Genomic DNA, 14,626 nt, shown 5'->3' with positions numbered 1-14,626 from the left:
TCAGGATTGTTATTTGTCTCAACTCTTCCTCTTTGCTCTCCAAAAAGGCTTTCTTTTGTCATATTTCAAACTCTGATATAATTTTCTTCAGTTTTACGTAATATTCTAGTTCTGGTCTTACATTATCCCCACAGTCAGTGAAGCAGCACTACTCCTACAGATCACTGAAACCCTTAAAACATGTGGAATAATCTCATCTTTTTTTTCTGATACTCAGTAAGAATGTGTTGGTTATATTAGAATAATTTATTAAAGTCTCTCTTGTTAACAGAGTTTTTCTCCTTTGTGCTATTTCCAGAATCTGGACTTCTACTTTGCTGTTTTATTCCATCACTCCTTAATCCAGAGCCTTGCTAACAAGATTCCCAGCTGCTTTAAAAAATGCTTTGGGTAAATGCCAGAAGGTACAAGTGGCATTTACTCAGAAAATATTTTTAGAGCAGCTGATGGTGTTTACAGTTAGAGTGATAATTGAAGGCATCATTTTCAATTCAGAACCAAGTAAACAAAAGGGTCTTCTCAGCTTGAGATGTGTTGTCTTTATAAAACGTTTGTCTAGCCTGGAGGGGAACAGCAGTATTAACTTATTCTCACCACTCTCTGCTTGACACAAGCAGAGTCCTACTTAGAAGAAAACCACATTAAGTTTGAACTTAATATATTAGTTTCTTTTTTAATTAAAAATATACTGAATAGGTAACATGGAACAAAAATTCAAAAGTGCAAAATGTTATTCAGGGAACAGTAAAACTATTCTTTACTCCTGTCTAGTTTCCTTCCCCAAAGGAAACCACTGTTAGTGGCTTTGTGTGAATTCTTCCAGCTAAGTTTTATATATACATATTCTACATAGTTTGTATTTACATGTATGTACATGTATACATTTTAGCAAAAGGACAATCATCATCACGTAACTTGCTTTTATCTATTGATAGTATATTATGAAGGTCCTAATAAAGCTGACAAACTTTTATAATGCAGTTCAAATGTCAGTTCATGAATCTTCCTTCACTGATAAAAATTTATGTTGCTTTGCTATTACAAGCACTATTACAATTAATATCTTTGCACACACTCCATTTTGCATATTTGCAAAATAATTAGTTGAACTTTTAGCACTGAGTTTTGAGACAAACGGCATATGTTCTTTAAGTTATAGTTGAGAAAGCTCAGTAGACCTCATCTTTAATTTTGTGCCCACCAACAGATCTGCTTCTCCAAACCTTCCCAAACCTGTTATTAAAATGGTTGATTTGATTGATCTATTACTTGAGAAAATGGATTTTCATTGTAGGGTAATTTGTATTTCTCCTTTTGGGAATGCGATTGAATGTCCTAGCAAGTGATAAAAGGGTTTTAAGATTCCCTAAGTCTTTTGTAAATGTCCCTACTCCATTATTTCGGCAGGTTGTTCCCTTATCAACTTGATTTGTAGTATCCCTTTTAATTAAAGAAAGTAACTATACTTATCATATGGGCTCTCATTTTTTTCAAAGATTGTCTTTAGTATTTTGACATTTTTCTTAAATACTTTATTTCCACTCAGAGCTTAGCAAGTACAGTAGTTTCACATTATTCTGTCACAGATGATAACCAAAAGTAGCTTAAATCATAAAACTATTATAAGCCAAATCAATGGTATATATAAAGTTAATATAAAACAACTATAATTGTACACAATTGGATTGGACAGTACTAGAAATACTGTCCAAATCATCCAAAAATACAAGCTTCATTAAAGAATGGGGTCCTTGGACAGAGGGAAAAGAGAAGTCATATCACAAAAATTATTAGGAGAATTGTAGGTTAAAAGTCCTCCCTAGTGGCACAACTGGTGAAAGTGCATAGCACTATGAAGCTAGCCACAGCCGCTTCAGCACAAGTTCAATCCCTACCCAGGGCACTGGCCCACATGGCGCAGCAGACCTCTCCTGTCTAGTTCGCTGCTCCCCTCAGCAGGGTACTCCGTCGATCTGCCTGTTCTGCACCCCACTCTATCTCTGGTGATTCCTCTCACCGACCCTGTACCTCTGGCCTGTATCCCAATTCTGGATGCATAAATAAATCGTTAAAACAAAGAAAAGAAATAGGCCTGCAATTTTAGCCAAATAAAGGAGGAAACATCAGCACACTTGATGACAATTCAGGAAAATACATTCACCATCCATCAGCAACTCACTCAGTTCCTCCAGGTCTCAGCACCAGGCACTTCAGGCATCCTGTTACTCTCCCACTAAATGTCTCTATACTGTTGGACATAATGAGCCCACATTATATAAAAACAGAATATTGCTATTCCACCTGAAAGTTAGCAAGCAAAGGAAAATTGTTAGGGCTAGGCTGACTTTGGGTCATCTCAATACCCCTGAACATAAAGGCAAAAAACCATTTATTTATTTTAAAGATTTATTTATTCATACAGAACTGGGGTACAGGCCAGAGATGTGGAGGGTGACAGGATTAACCAGAGACAGAGTGGGGTGCAGAACAGGCAGATCGACGAAGTGCACTGCTGAAGGAGCAGCGGGCAGGTCAGGAGAGGTCTGCCACGCCATGTGGTCACCTCCGGGGCAGGCGGGGATCGAACTCATGCGGAAGTGGCTTAAGCTTCTTAGTGTTGTGCTTTAACCCACTGCATCACCAGGGAGGGCCCCAAAAACAATTTATTAAGAATCATTATTAGAAGTGCATGTGGTATCTTGTAAAACAAGTAAAAACCAGTGATCTTCAACGGGAAAAGTCACAGTATTTGAAAATCAAGAATGTTTAGATGCTGATTTCTTATTGCATTGGCACTACAAGCCATTAAGTTTGAACCAATTCCAAACACACTTACTTGCATCAACTCAGCTTAATAATCCAGCAAATGACAAAAAAGACAATGAAAACAGCATCTGAGCACAGCATTGTTTGGCTCCCTCCCACAGTTTAACCTCAAAATCCAGCTGTAGAATCAAACTGTGATTCCATTTCAGTTAATCATTTATTTTGCTTTTTAACTTCATGTCTATTAATAGAATGAGATATTATAGCAGTCACTTTGTTTCTCAGGCTCTGTAATCCATTGTTTTTCTTCTTGATAATCACTATTAGCACAGCCTTATTTTCCAAGGACCCCATTCTTTAATGAAGTTTGTTATTCTGGACTATTTGGATGGTATTTCTAGTACTGTTTTATACAATTGTATACAATTATAGGTACTGTTTTATATTAACTTTATACATACCATTGATTTGGCTTATGATAGCTTTATGATTTTTAGCTACTTTTGATTATCATCTGTGACAGAGTGATTTTCTGAAAATTTCTGTATTTTCATGGAAGAAGTTCCTTCACCCAAGCCTGCGAGCCTCATTCTGCTAGAGGAGGGAAGGGGTCTGAGGGGTGAATAGGAAGACCCAGAAAGCTTCTTAGGTCCCAGGCCCCAGTGAAACACCCCATATTTCCCCTCTTGGATTTTGATTTTTAAAGTATGTTCGTTATCCTGAAATTAGATTTTTAATGTAGCTCTTTTTCCTTCCATCCTCCTACCTTCCTGCAGTGCTCCCATCCTCTCCTTGGTTCCTTCTTTTCTTTAAAACAAACAAACAAACAAAAGTACTGATATAACATTGGTTTATAACATTACATTGGCTTCAGGTATATATTACATTTCAACATCTGTGTATAGTATTTTATGATCCCTACCAAGGCTAATTTCTATGCCAATAAGCAATTGACCCTTTTACCTGATCTACACCCCCTACATTGCTTCCCCTCTGATAACCTCCATTTTGTTCTCATGTTCTAAGAGTCTGTTTTCTGTTTATTTTGTTTATTTATATTCCACATATAAATGAAGTCATACTTTTTCTCTGTCTGATTTATTTCATTTGCCTTATTATCTAGGTTTACCCAGATAAAAGTGTTTACCACAAATGCAAGATTCCATCTTTTTTAAGCAACTGATTAGTAGTTTACTGTGTCTATATACCACATCTTTTTCTATTTATCCACTGAGGGGCACTTAGGATGTTTCCAGATTTGGGCTATTGAAAATAATGGTGCAATGAATCATGTTCTTCAAAGAAATAGAATGAAAAAATTCCTAAAATTTATGTGGAATAACAAAAGACAGAATAGTCAAACAATCCTGAGAAAAAGAAACAAAAATGGAAATACAATGTTCTGTGACTTGAAACTATACTCCACAGCTATAGTAATCAAAACCACATGGCAGTGTACTAAAAACAGGCACACAGAACAACGAAATGGCTTTGGGAGCCAAGAAGTAAATCCAGTCATATGAACAACAAAATTGGAAACAAGGGAGACAAAAGCATACAATGGAGAAAAGTAAGTCTCCTTAATAAGTGACATTAGGGAAACGACTGTCTCTGCAAAGATATGATACTAGATCACTCACCCCATATACAGAAAGTAACTCAAAATTGATTATAGCCTTAATGTAAGATATTGGTTATTTTTTTTTAAGATTTATTTATTTATGCATACATGATCTGGGTGTAGGCCAGAGGTGTGGGGGAATGGTAAGAGGATTCATCAGAGACAAAGTGGGGAGCAGAATTGGCAGATCTACTGAAAGACACTGCTGAGGGGAGCAGTGGGCTAGACAGGAGAGGTCTGCTCTGCCATGTGGGTCACCTCTCTGATTGGGGATTGAACTTATGCTTCAGTGGCTGTAAATAGCTTCATAGTGCTGAGACTTAACTTCTTGCACCACCAATCAGGGAGGTCCCAGATATTACTTTTATTAATATTTCTTTATGCTTAAAAGGACCACAAGTATGAAAAACCTCTCATGTTTTAGTTTAGTGTTCTTGGGACTCTGTTTCTACATTTACATTTTTAATCTGTTCAAAATTTATCTAGCACAAAATGCACAAGAGATACTTACTTTTACCTCAAAGGGCTATTATTTCCCTAGTAAACAGGATGTTCCTGTGCTTGTCTGAGATAGATAATCTTATTAAACAAGTAGTTATGTAGTCATCTAGTTTTATAATTAGGAGATTGTTTGCTTATTTGTAAGAATTGATATTGCTTTTCATTATTAGAGATAGTAATATTTTCCTTTAGAGCTATAAAAATGTAATAATAAGTTCCCTAATATTGAAACATTCTTGAATTCCTAGATTAATCACCACTTCCAGTGTATTTTTTCTTTTTAAATGTGCTCCCACTTTCTAGTTGGTAATATTCTATTAGGACTTATGCATTGGGTTTTGATATCAATATTATTTGATTTAATAGAATTTAGACCTAATTTCCCCCTTTTCAATGTCTTGAAATAGTTTAAATATACATTGTAGTATCCACTTTTTAAAAATGATGGGATAAGATTCATCTGTAAGAAATTCAGAAAACTGGGATAGGAAGAACACACAGGTGAGTTGGTGGGAATTCCACGGGGATTAAAACCGAGATGAAAAAATGCACAAAATTAAGATTGATGTAACATAAATAAGCAACTATATTTTTTTAAGAGAAAAAGAAATCCAGAACCTTGTTCCTTTTTCTTTAAGTGAACAAAGTTCTTGCTCTCGTTCTTAATTGTTTCTGAGCTATATTGCGATCTCCCTTTTAGGATGATTTTTAAATAATTTATATTTTCTAGAAATGTATCAATTTTGTCCTAAAATTTAAAAAGTTTATGGCTTTTTAAAGCTATCCCTTTATTAATCTTTAATTTTTTTGTTGTATTGTTAACTGGTCCTTCTTCACTCATTCCATCATTCATTAGAATGGGTTCAATTTTCACACACTCCCTTCCTTCTCTTCATTTGGTCTTATAGTTTAAAGTTAATCTTTATTTTATTTTATTCATCTGTCTTATGCACATGCTACATATGAGTGAAATCACACAGTGTTTCTTTCTCTAACTTATTTTACTAAGCATAATACCCCAGGTCTATCATGTTCTTGTAAATCTCAAGATTTCATCTCTTCTGTTATAGCTGAGCAGTATTCACCAGGCTGATGTGCCACATCGTCTTTATCTGACTATCTGTTGATGAGTACTTGGATTATTTCCAATTCTTGGCTGTCATAAATAATGCTACAGGGAACATGAGGGAGCATATATCACTTTGAATCAGTGGTTTTGTACTCTTTGGGTAAATCCCCAGAAGTGGAATAAGTAGATCATATGGAATTTATATTTTTTAATTATTTTGAGGATTCTCCTTTTCATTTTCTTTCCATAAAGACTACAGTAATTTGTATTCCCCAGTGCACAATGGTTCCCTTCTCTTCACATCCTCAAAAGTATTGTCTTTTAAAGCTTTATTATCTAGACTATTTGGGTATTTTGTGGGGGGGGTAGGAGATAGCTAAAAGTTTAAGTACTGCATCTCACTTAAAAATCAGTATTTAATCTTTTTAAAATGACTTTTTATGTTTCCTAACTTACTATTAATTTTAATTTTATTAATTTCTTCATTCTGATTTCTTTAGTATTATGTTGGCAGTCCCCACCCCTACCTTTTAATGGAATTCCTAATGAATGTCTTTCTTTTTATTAACTTGTATATATGACTATAGATTATCCTCTGAGTACTACTTCAGTTGTATCCTAGTATAAATATTTAGCTATATTTATAGCTAAAACATATTTATATTTATATGTATAGTCATATTCATTTAGATAATAGTTTTAAATGATTTGCCATTACTTTTCTAGATATTCAGCATATATTCTCTACCATCCTCTACTCTTCATCTACTGGGGTTAACGGCAGCTGCCGCCAACTCCCACAAAGGTGAGAACTTCTCACCCCATGTGTCTCTATTACTCTTTTTTCCCTAAAGTTTTTTTTTTTTTCCCCAGCATCACAGTTCAAGGAAGCCCTGAGAAGAGATGGCTTGAGTGCCCTGAGGGGCAACTCTTAGTCTCTTGGGTATGGGAGCTTCTGAGTAACAACCAGCTACCCCACCCTCTCTCGGGTTGGTTCTGAGGTTGGTTATACAGTATCTCAGAATGTTCTCAGCAGGATGGAGACCCAGTTTCCCATGAAGTAACACCAATTAACCACCCCACCCAGGCTTTTTGACCACTGTTTCACTCTCTGCTCCCCCTGACTTGTGTTTATGGAATCATCTTCCATACAAACACTGCAACCAGGTATATCTTGGTGCTATTGAGGGGGATAGCACGATAAGACACAAAGTTTCCTTGAGATACCATGGAAGATCTTATTGTTACAGGAGGATGGAGGTAAACCGTGGCTGACAGGAGAAGGTGATTAACTGTTTGGAGTGACTGGAAGTTCTAGAAGTAGGAGGAAAAAAAGGAAAGACAGGGCAAGGGAGAGAGAGAAAGTTAGCTATATTAGTGGCTGAGTAGAAATATTCCAGGAAGATGGAATCAGGGATATCAGGAGTGGTATCCAGTGGCTGGTGAAGTTATGTCAGATTAACATGATTGTTGAGAGAATACTAAATTCCAGGTCTCATTCTAAGTGCTAAATTGCAGTGGGTGTAGACATAAATCTTTCCATGTATATGTCTGTATCTCATGTTGGCAGAATAATGGCAATGAACAGACATACAGATAGAGGAGCAAGATGAGATGTTCATCAGTGTGATAATGGAAATACACAGGTGCTGTGATAGAGGTCACTGGAGTGGGGGGATATTTTTGGCTAATTAGGGAAGACTTATTTGAGGAGGTGACCTTTGAATCTTGACACTTCAAAACTGAGATGTAAACATTGATGGAAAAATCCAGTAGGAGAATTTGACTCACAGGCAAAGAAAGTTCTTTAGGTCCTAGAGCAGGACAGAATTTGTCATGTTTCAGGAACTTTAAAGGGGTTGAGAGTGGCTGGAATATATTAATAGAGACCAAGGAAATGAAGCAGCAGAGAGAGGTGAAACTAGATTAGTTGGGGCCTTGTAGGTCTGTTTAAGACCTTGAATTTTTGTTATGAATGCAGTAAGGTCATATTGGCTTGCTTCTTTCAAGATTTCTCTTGTGAGTATAAACAGAAGAAAGGTTAGAAGGACATGAATGGAGACAGGACAATTAATCAAGTGGCCTATGTGGAGATGATGGTGGTCCTCATTAGGAGACAGGTAATGCCCTGGGATGCATTACTGATATCCTATTTCTGGGTGGAGATGTTTGTTCCCCCAGCTGCTGGGAATGTTGCCTTCTGACAGCTCACAGCCAATTCATTGGAACAAGGTGCTTTCTTCCATTGGAATGAGCTGCCTTACTGAATTTATTCTCTCTTCTCAAGTGACTGGTGAAGAGAGAGGTTCAAAGACCCCATCCCTTGCCGCAATTTGGGGCATACATGCAAGGTCAGTTTAGCTTTTAAACTCCTCACGGGAGCAACTGCAAGCAAATTACATTTTAATGCTTGTCTCAGCCCAATACTTTCCTTACTCCTGGGGAAGAGTCCTCCCCAATGAAACACATGTAGGAAAGTCTACATCTGCCTACATTTTATGGGGAATTGACCTAAGTTACTATTAGAAGCAATCCAAGTAAACAGAATCCTAAAATGGGATTTTGGAGCTGGGTAATCCACCATAACACTGGAGGTAGGTAGATCCCTGATTTTCCCAGCATGTGGTGCTATAGCAGTGAGGTTAATATTTTTATCACTGGTCACCTGGAGTGTAGAACAGAATGTTCTGGCAGGTGCAAAACGTCTAGAATTTGAGAGGCACAGTGGAAATGGTAATTATAATGACTATGGAATTGAATGCTTCTTGCTAAGTACAAATGATGCATTGGAACATTTCAATAAAAGGTCAAGAGCAATTAATCATCATTTTATGATAAAATGTGAAAATCAGAGGACTTCCCTGCATCTGGAAGGGAGTAAAACATAGAGAACCAGGCATATAACTTAATTAAAAGGAAAGCAGAGCTTCAGAGAAAATGACTCAATTATCATCTGACTATCATCTAGCACCTCGGTCCACCATATTAACAATGTTGTGCTGGTTGGGATATGTTAATAAGGATTGTCAAGTCACTAGAAGTCTTCTGAGAGACATGTATTCCATGCAAAGCTTTGCATCTGTCAGTGCCTTAACCACTGAGCAGTAAGCAGAAAGCAGAATCCTTGACAGGACATTTAGAGTCTATAGACAACATGACCCATGCTTCACATACTGCCCGACCAATTTTCTGTATGACTGCCAGCTTCAAGTGAGTTCCAGAGCTGGAAAGGATTTTTATGAGATCCAGCTTGTGATGTAAATATCCCTGCTGCTGGCTGACATACTCCAAGGCATTAGGGGAACCCACAGGGGCAAAACACACTAAGTCTTTACCCTACTGATCACATTAGTTCTTAACACCTGGGGCTCTGGAGGAGAGCCATGCCATGTTCAACAGACAACTGTACTTATGAAAAAAGAAAAAGCTTCTTGCATCCTGGTTTTGATAGGGATGGATAACTTGGCAATGGGATATTACCTAGTCATGGGGCCAGATCTGACCATCATGATGTGCCTTCTGTCAACCTGTCAAGTTTTATGGAGGGTGGAACCAGCAGCAATCTGTGTAAGGCTGGAAACATAAGAGGGGCAGGAGTTTCTTAAATGAACATGTAGCCAGATCCCAGATTATTCAGCACTGTTGCACCAGATCCTCTCCTTCGGCTTATACCTCTGACTGTGCTGTGCACATATGTGTGTGTGAGTGTGGTGGGGGTTTGTGTGAGGCAAGTGTGTAGTGTGTGTATATATATGTGTTTTTGAGCTATGTGTGTCGGATGTTTGGTATATGTGGGTAGGTGTGTCTGTGGGGTGTGTGTTGTATGTGTGGCATGATGTGTGTATGTGCATATGTACATATGACTCCCATGTGACTGGAGGCCAGATGAGGAAAATGGTGAAATTTGTTGCCCTGACATATTCCACATGGACAAAAATTTATGTGGGCAGTGCTTCTGACCATGTGTTTTCTATGAAATGAAAAGTATTCAAGTGTATGTCTACATACACTTAATAAGCAATGGAAATGACTTGGTTGTTTGGTCATGAGCCTGGGAGTAGATAGATTCAAAGATCACATTGAGAACTCTTGGATAAAAGCACACTAGAAGACCAATGGGTAGACTACGCTTGCTGGAAACCAAGGGGAAGGTAGAGGAGTGGCCCCACTTGTTCTTTTTGTTCTCATAACCCTGAGGTCTTCTTTTTTTTTTTCTTTAAATAGGTCTTTGTGAGGTTAGAGATCCTGTGTCTTAAGAGGAGTACTATGTCTCCAGAAGACAGGAAGAGTCTCATTAAACTGTCATGTGCTGCTGTCATCTGGTCACTTCTGGTTTCTTCTGCCAACCAAGCAGCAGGTAAGAAAAGCAGTCATCATGGTATCTAGACTAAGTGAACTTAATCATCACAGAGTTAGGGCTGCTGTTGCACAATTGGGGAGAAACAGTTGTGAGATCCAACAGGGTGTCTCCTGGCCCCACCCTGCCCCCTTGTGACCATAAGCATAAAACCATGACCCGAGAAAGGCATAATGACCAGAGGCTCAGACCCTTTGGCCCCTCCAACGATCAACCACCTAGATTAGCAGATCTGACCTCTGAGGATGTGGGAGAGAAAGGGAGTGGCATAGCTGATCACAGAAGATGATGAATATATTGTGGCACTGAGACCAGTGCCAGCCTTCATCTTGGATTTTTTATCCAGGACAAGAGACCAAACAGAATCCTGGCGGAGCTGTCCTCAGATAGCCCTAACCTTTTACTGTAAAGCATTTTGATCCAAGAGGCACAGAACGTGAATTTAACAGCTGCTGTGAAATGGCGCCCAGTCCCTTCCCAGAGCCAGGATACACGTGGTTCCTGGGTGTGTTGGCTGCTGGCACCACACAGTTGAAATGTCTCTGAATTGTCTCTGCTCCAGGTTCTTCCTCTCCTGAGATTATGCTCCCTCAAGGGGCCAATGTGCTTCCCTGCCTTGGAGATGCAGGCATTACAAAGGCTGGCCCCTCACCTGAATTTGGGTTGTGTCTGAAGGGCCAGCCAGGTTTCAGAGCCAAGCTTCTGTTGATACTGAATCATCATTCAACTTTTCACTCTGCCCATCTCTGCTTCCCTCAGTGTCTGTGGAGGCTTTTAAGATATGCTCACATATTATTTAATGTTCTTTTTCTTGAGCGATGGAGTTTAATTCCTCTCCTCTTGTGTGTGTGGGCTGGACTTAGTGACTCATCCTGGTGAAGTTTCATGGGAGATGTGATGGATGTTGCTTCTTAGATTAGTTTATGGAAAGGCTGTGGCTTCAGTTTTGGGGGTGCCCCCTCCTTTCTTCTGTCTTATACTTGTTCTCAGGAAATCCAGTTATATGGCCTGTGGACAACATGGAGTCCATATAATAAGGAAGGGGTACTCTAGTCATCCCACAATCAGCTTGGGAGTGGATTCTCCCCACTGATAGCTTGATGCATCCTCATGAAAGACCCTGAGCCAGAGCTGCACAGCTAAGCTCCTCTGGAATTCCTGACCCTAGAAACTGCATGAGACAATAAATGCTTATTGTTTTTTTTTTTTTTAAGTTTATAACTTATTTAAGTTGCAGGGTTTGGAGCAATACTTTACATAATAGACAGCTAATATATTCCCTTACAAATGTTGCCCTTCAGAGAACTCCAATAAACGCTGTGCCTCCAAATCTCTACCTCATAGTCTGTTTCCTGGTAAATCCATCTTAGCAAGAAAACAAAGGCATATAGATGCTAAAGATATTTTTTCTGAGTGATGTGGAATAATTTGTTGTTACTGAATACAAGTGAGACCAATATATGACAATGAGCTGGTAGGAGAAGGGAAAAGATGTCTATTGAGACAGGCTAAGGAAATACAACTTTGTTTTGTAAGCCATTGGAAGACTACTTAAAATTATGGGAGAGGAAGAACATTCCAGAAACATAAGAAAGAAGATCAAAGGAGTGACTAGCAATATAAATGCAAATGTGGAGACTACTTTGATATATGGGCAAGAAATAAGAAATTAAACTATATTGTAACCTTCGGCAGATGGAACTAGTAAAATAAGGCTATTAACCCTCTCTCATAGAGTGTTATTAGTAATAACTGAGTTGGCAATTACTCAGGGTTTAAAACAGAAACTGTTATGTAGACTTATATAAATATTGGTTAAACAAATACTTGTGAGACTGGATGTTACCTCCATGGCCACAGACTTTATCAATCACTATTAGAACATATTAGAGTTTGAGGAGTTGGGAGGGACATCCTAATAGGTTCAGTCAGTCCGACAAGAGTGTGATAGAGGGTAAGGATAGGGTTCTGAAATGTATTAAGAGAATCTGTGTTGAGTCCCTGGTTACCATTCCAGGTTCAAGGACTTCTTCCTTCCCTCACAAGTAGTTTGTATTCTTGATAAAAAGAGGGCAAAACTCATCATAGAGGCAATGAAAATAACCTCAGAACTCATTCTGCTGACATGGGATCAGCAACTGCAAAGTCTCCTCAGAAAACATCACAAGGGAAGCCTATCCAGCCCCACTCCCAGCCCTCTGCACGTCCTTCAGTCTACCTGTCAAGGCAGAGCCTGCTAGCCTTCAGAGATGCACTGTAGCTCCTCTGTGAATAGACTGGACTTTGCTGCTTTATGCTGTAAGTTGTTGCGTCCTCATCTCAGGTCACAAAGGATTATTTTTCTAAAGGGCTATTTTCTACTTGCACAGAGCCAAAACATTTTCTCTAATATTCTAGCCACTGACTCCAGTTAATGAGGCCAGTTGACCAAAGACATTATCTCATGTAATTAAGAAAGTATCAGTTTTCATGCAGAATAAGGAGGAAAACTTTTGTGGCAAAGAATGTGGGTGGACCAGTCCTGTGTGAACACTCAGTTAGAAATGAACCTCTAGACACTGTCCTAAGATGAGTCTTCTTACCTGGTGCTGCCATCACTGGGCTCTAGAAGCTGAACTCTGAGCACTTAGAGAGCTATGCCCCAACTAGATCTTATATGTATAACCATCCAACATGGGTTCCTCAACTTGGAACTTTTTGAAAAAACAAGGGACTGATAGAAAGCCAGTTCTGGAATGGAAATGACAATTGTCTACTCTTTTCATTTCTAAGATTTGGTAAACATATAGCCCAAGAAATCTGTTCAGTGATTGTGCTTCCAAGATGCATGCTTTTCTATCCAATGGGGAGATTCATTTTCAGTGGACCATGATTCATTATGTTCAACTGCGTGGTTCTTGTGACCGTGTGTTCCCCCTACCTCTGCCTACTAAAGGCAAATAAAAGGGATTTCTGGTATGATCTAAAAATGAGTGTAACTCTTGCATTGTGACAAAACAAAACATCTTTCAACTATGTTACCCTGTCATATAAAAGTAAGTGACTGCAGGTAAGTCAACAAAGATGCTACAGTCTTAAAATTTGCTCTTCAACATCATTACAGATTGTCAAGATAGATCATTGGGAATTAGATTTTGTTGAAGAAAAGTGTTAGAAATTCATAATTTCCTCCTGGTTATTATAGCAAAACGTGTTTAAAAACCTTGTGAGTATGTGTGTGGTGATCTCTTCAAAAGGGAGTTTGTGCTAAGGTCTGATACACAGGGGTTTGTTTAGGAGTGCAAATTCCAGCAATAGAAGTGGGGTTCTGAGAGGAATATGAGTACAGGTGTTTTTGCTAGATTATTTTTCATGGCTATGGATGCAGGTGTCCAACTTGTGGGTAAGTCTCAGTTCACTTAACATGAAATTCTTATTGTTGGGTAAGCAGCTTGTTTCTTTCTCTCTCTCGCTCTCTTTCATCCCTTTGCATTCACCTTTGCAAACATAGCTGATTTCCGTGGATAAATTATAAAACTAAAATTTCTGAATCAAAAATTTTTATGCATATTGCCAATTTACTTCTAGAAAGTTGTAGCAATTTACATGCTCATAGCAGTGAGAATGTCTGTCTTATTTGCTATTCTTTTAAAAATATACCAGCTAGAAAATGATATCTTAGCTGTTTTATTTTGATGTATATCCTTTCCACTAGCCTGTTGCTTATTTTAATTTTTTTTATTTTTGCATAGAAAAACTGGGGTGTAGGCGAGAGATGCGGAGAGAGAGAGGATTCACTAGAGACAGAGTAGAAGCAGAACAGGCATTATTGCATTTCAGTATTTCAGGGGAGCAATGGGAAAGACAGGAAAGTTCTGCTGTGCCATATGGGTTAGCTCCCAAGACTTAACCCCTAGGTCACAGGAGGGCCCCCCTTTCAACTTTGTTTTTAACTTTTTTCAATTCTATTTTTCCTTAAGCTAACGCTGTATTATAACAGCATATACATTTCAGGAGTGCATCATTGGAAATCAACATATATATTTACTATATTAAATTCACCACTGACAGGCCCCTTCTGTCCTTCAGCATACAATTGTTCCCTTTAACTGATTACTCCCTTCTTTCCCCTGCCTTTCTAGTAAACACTAATTGGTCTTAAGACTCAAAGTAGATTTTTAAGTTTGTTTCCTCTATTTACCATATATGAGTGAAAGCATACAGTATTTGTCTTTTCACACCATGTGCATATATATATACCACATCTTCCTTCTCCAATTATACAATGATAGGTAGTTTAGTTGTTTCCAATACTTATGAATAGTGTTGCAAA

This window comes from Condylura cristata, unplaced genomic scaffold (assembly GCF_000260355.1).
Source record: "Condylura cristata isolate star-nosed mole 26May11 unplaced genomic scaffold, ConCri1.0 scaffold00022, whole genome shotgun sequence".
NCBI classification, from domain to species: domain Eukaryota; kingdom Metazoa; phylum Chordata; class Mammalia; order Eulipotyphla; family Talpidae; genus Condylura; species Condylura cristata.
This window is presented reverse-complemented; position numbering follows the sequence as displayed.